A 4,763-nucleotide genomic window follows, 5' to 3' on the forward strand; every position below is an offset into this window, starting at 1 on the left:
ACTATAGGTTTTTATATTTCTTAACAATGGACGTGATCGTCTCTTACTAGGTTGCTAGCTACCGCTGCAACCCAGATAGCTACCGCTGCAACCCGGATAAACCCGGATTATGTAATAGGTTGCTAGCTACCACTGCCACTTAGATATTCTTATTTCTGCTACTATGGGCTAAGGTTCGTTCTTTCATGTAAAACTAGCAAAACATTTTTTAAGCCTGATGAAGATTTAACTAATGTGTCAAAAGTAAGGTTTCATGTCGACTATTTTGTTTTGGCCTTATTATAATTGGTATGGTGAAATAATAATATGCATATGGCTCTTAAATCATACTTCTTTATGGTCCCATATGGTCTAGTGGCTAGGATAGTTAACTTTCAATTAACAGGCCCGGGTTCGATTCCCGGTGTGGGAAGATTTCTTCGAACATTTGAACCTTTTATAATTTATAATGATGTATAATATAAATACTGTAATCTTAACTATAGTGAAGTTGCGTATGCAAGTTAGTATAGGGAAGAGTTCGATCTTTATTATAAATAATATAAATACTGTAATCTTAACTATAGTGAAGTTGCGTATGCAAGTTAGTATAGGGAAGAGTTCGATCTTTATTATAACTTTGAAAAGACAGCAGTATGAAAAGACATCAAAAAAGCAGTTTTTAGTGGAAAAATTGATTTGATTTAAAATATAAAAAAAAATTGAATTAAAAATTGCACTAGATCTAGTAAATCCTTTAAAATGAGCCATTGAACAGCTCTCTATGACGTTCCAGTGCCAAGCTATCTGTGCAAAAGAAGAAAAAAAGGAAAAAAAAATACCGTTTGGGCAGAATGATGTAGTAACTGCCACTTTTCTTTATTTTCAAGCCAATACATTTCCCTTGCAATAAAAGCCAAATGACAGAAAGTTTCCTATATAGGGGTTTCAGACAAGGTGGTTCTAATGGTGTACTTTTTGTTTTGATCTTACTCTTTTTTAGGAGTTATGCGTTATTATACTTCTTAGAATTGGACGTGATCGTCTCTTACTAGGCTGCTAGCTACCGCTGCAACCCGGGTAAAAACCTCAAACAATAAAGTAGCTAACTAATTTCATTGTATGAAATGGTTTGTTATTCCCATGATCGTCTCTTAATGTAATTTTTTTATTTCTTAACATTGGACGTGATCGTCTCTTACTAGGTTGCTAGCTACCACTGCAATCCGGATTATTACATTTTTAACTTTGGGCGTGATCGTCTCTTGCTAGGAGGATGCTAGCTACCGCTGTAACCCCGATTAACATGTAAAAAGATGTATTAAGGAATTAAATATCATGACTTATTTGTAACTTATATATTATAAGTCTCCGATAGTACAGTGGTAAGTATCCCTGCCTGTCACGCGGAAGACCGGGGTTCGATTCCCCGTCGGAGAGAATTTTTAATATATTAAGTTTAAAGCAATATTTCTTGAAAATTAAAAAGATACTCAGTTTAGCTACCTCCTAACCAAAACTTTAATATAAATGAGTATAGGCAAGAGGTCGTTCTTTATTATAATTCTATATACAGCAGTTTTCTTTAAAATGAGCCATTACACAGCTCTTTATTATGACCACGAACTGTTTGATTTAATACTTAAGTTACTATGGGTTCAGTTCGTTCCTTATTGTTTGCTTTGATCTGACTCTATGTTTAGGAGTTTTGGGTTTTCATATTTCTTAGAATTGGACTGATCGTTTCTTACTAGGTTGCTAGCTACTGCTGCAACCCAGATTCTGCGAGGCAGCCTGTCTGAGTGGTCAAAGGCACTGATGTTAGCCACCAGTCTCTTCGGAAGCATGGGTTCAAATCTTACCGCTGGGATACGATTATGTTTGAAAGACTGCAGTGTGAAGACATCAAAAATGTAGTTTTTGGTGGAAAAATTTATTCTCTTTTAGAAATAATTTATTTTAGTTACTATAGATTTTTAACCCAAATAATTTTCTTTAAAATGAGCTATTGAACAACCCTCTACGATGTTCCAGTGCCAAGCTATCTGTGGAAAAGAAAGAACAAAAAATATTCCGTTTGGGGAGAATAACGGGGTTAAAGTCAATTTTCTTGATTTTCAGGCCAATATATTTTCCTTGCTATTCAAGCCAAGGGACAGAAAGTTTACTATACAAGGGTTTCGGACAAGGCGGTTCTAATGGTGTACTTTTTCTTTTGATCTGACTCCTTTGTTAGGAACTATGGGTTTTTATATTTCTTAACATTGGACGTGATCGTCTCTTACTAGGTTGCTAACTACCGCTGCAACCCTGATATATTAGTTACTATGGTCCAGAGATCGTTCTTTACTGTAATATAGGGAAGAGTTTGATCTTTATTATAACTTTTTATTCCAATGATCGTCTTTTAATGTAACATATCAGTTACTATGGTAGAGAGATCGTTCTTTACTGTAATGCAAACCCAAATTCACATATATATTTATTTATGAGAGGCAGCCTGGCCGAGTGGTCCAAGACACTGGTGTTAGCCACCAGTCTCTTCGGAGGCGTGGGTTCAAATCTTACCGCTGGTATACGATTATGTTTGAATGACTGCAGTGTGAAAAGACATAAAAAATGCAGTTTTTGGTGGAAAAATTTATTCTCTTTTAGAAATAATTTATTTTAGTTACTATAGATTTTTAACCCAATTAATTTACTTTAAAATTAGCTATTGAACAACCCTCTACGATGTTCCAGTGCCAAGCTATGTGTGGAAAAGAAAAAAAAAGAAAAGAGAAAAAATATCCCGTTTGGGGAGAATAACGTGGTTAAAGTCAATTTTCTTGATTTTCAAACCAATATATTTCCCTTGCTGTTCAAGCCAAGGGACAGAAAATTTCCTATACAGGGGTTTCGGACAAGGCGGTTCTAATGGTGTACTTTTTGTTTTGATCTGACTCCTTTGTTAGGAACTCTGGGTTTTTATATTTCTTAACATTGGACGTGATCGTCTCTTACTAGGTTGCTAGCTATCGCTGCAATCCGGAAAAAAAAAAACACATTGTGCCCACATCGTTCTTTACTCAGGCAGTGCTAGCGCGCTGCCTATGATAATAAACTGATTACACACAGGAAAAAGCCTACGGCTTTTTCTTCTTTTAAATAGTAAGAGACGAGTCTCAAATAATCAAGTAGCTAGCTAATTCCAAAGGTATGCAATTTTTGTTATTCCAATGATCGTTTTTTATTGTAACTAGGTTTCAGCCATCTCTACAGCCATGATACTATTGGAAATTACATAATCCCTATTTATGTTTTAGTTAACATGGGCAAGGTGTCGTTCTTTATTGTATTACTAACCTATATTATAAATAAGTGGCGTATAAAATTTAGTATAGGCAAGAGGTCGTTCTTTATTATAAAATGATCGTCTTTTAATGTATAAAATTGCTATAAAGTTCGTTAAAACGATCTGATAGACAATACTGATGGTTAGGGTTTGGTCTTTAAGTTATCATATACTGTTAAAATTCTTTCTTATATGAACATTTCTTGGTGTAGTGGTTAGCACTTAAGACTTTGAATCCTGCGATCCGAGTTCAAATCCTGGTGGACGGTCGTTATTAAATGTAGCCTACTTATACTACCATTTAGGTTTCTGCTGTAATTCTTTCTTTTCAAAATTAAATTAGTTGCTATCTTCTAGAGTTAGTTCTTTACCACATCGTAATAATTTGTTTTATAATAATAATTAATTTTTTTTAATTACAAAAGGTTTCTATATACAGCAGTTTCCTTTAAAATGAGCCATTACACAGCTCTTTACAATGACAACGAACCGTTTGATTTAATACTTAATTGTTGTTTAAATTAAAATATTACTATTACTGATTAGGCATCATAAATATTTTTGCAGTTTACATAATAATTTTAGCGATTAAGCCAAAAAAGAAAATTTTGGTTCCAGGAGTTTCGGTTACTATTGAGACAAGTAGCTATTATTACTATAGAGTTCATTACCATGAACTGTTTTATTGCTTCAAAATTCAAATATCTTTGAAAAGACTGCAGTATGAAAATACATCAAAAATGCAATTTTTTTGACAAAATTGATTCTACTTTAAAAAGTATTTTATTTTTAATTACAAAAGTGACTAGATGTTGCAATTGCCTTTAAAATGAACTATTATACAACTCTCTATGATTTTCCAGTGCCCAGCTAGCTGAGCAGAAAAAAAAGCGGAAAGAAAAAAATATCCCGTTTGTGGAGAATAACGTGGTAAAAGTCTATTTTCTTGATTTTCAAGCTAATATATTTTCTTTGTTATTCAAGCCAAAGGGCGGTAAGTTTTCTTTATAGAGGATTCGGACAAGGCGGTTCTAATGGTGTACTTTTTGTTTTGATGTGACTCTTTTTTTAGGAGTTGGGGGTTTTTTATATTTCTTAACATTGGAGGTGATCGTCTCTTACTAGGTTGCTAGCTACCGCTGCAACCCGGATAATAATACGCATATGGCTCTTAAATCATACTTCTTTATGGTTCAATATGGTCTAGTGGCTAGGATAGTTAACTTTCACTTAACAGGCTCGGGTTCGATTCCCGGGGTGGGAAAATTTTTAACTCTATAATCTTCGAACATTTGAACCTTTTATAATTTATAATGATGCATAATATAAATACTGTAATCTTAACTATAGTGAAGTTGCGTATGCAAGTTAGTATAGGGAAGAGTTCGATCTTTATTATAAACCCGGATAAAAAACTGATTACAAACAGGAAAAAGCCTACGGTTTTTTC

General features: G+C 33.8%; 2 non-coding genes across 2 annotated transcripts; both read left to right on the forward strand.

Moving 5' to 3' along the window:
- Positions 1-340: 340 nt before the first annotated feature.
- Positions 341-412, forward strand: TRNAE-UUC (transfer RNA glutamic acid (anticodon UUC)). The gene has a single exon. It is a non-coding gene; the product is annotated as a tRNA-Glu (tRNA).
- Positions 413-1,347: 935 nt separating this feature from the next.
- On the forward strand, positions 1,348-1,419 carry TRNAD-GUC (transfer RNA aspartic acid (anticodon GUC)). Its single transcript has one exon. It is a non-coding gene; the product is annotated as a tRNA-Asp (tRNA).
- The last annotated feature ends 3,344 nt before the right edge of the window (positions 1,420-4,763 follow it).

This window comes from Artemia sp. Qi Xiang Cuo, unplaced genomic scaffold (assembly GCF_049724085.1).
Source record: "Artemia sp. Qi Xiang Cuo unplaced genomic scaffold, ASM4972408v1 HiC_scaffold_2955, whole genome shotgun sequence".
Classification (NCBI taxonomy): Eukaryota; Metazoa; Arthropoda; class Branchiopoda; order Anostraca; family Artemiidae; genus Artemia; species Artemia sp. Qi Xiang Cuo.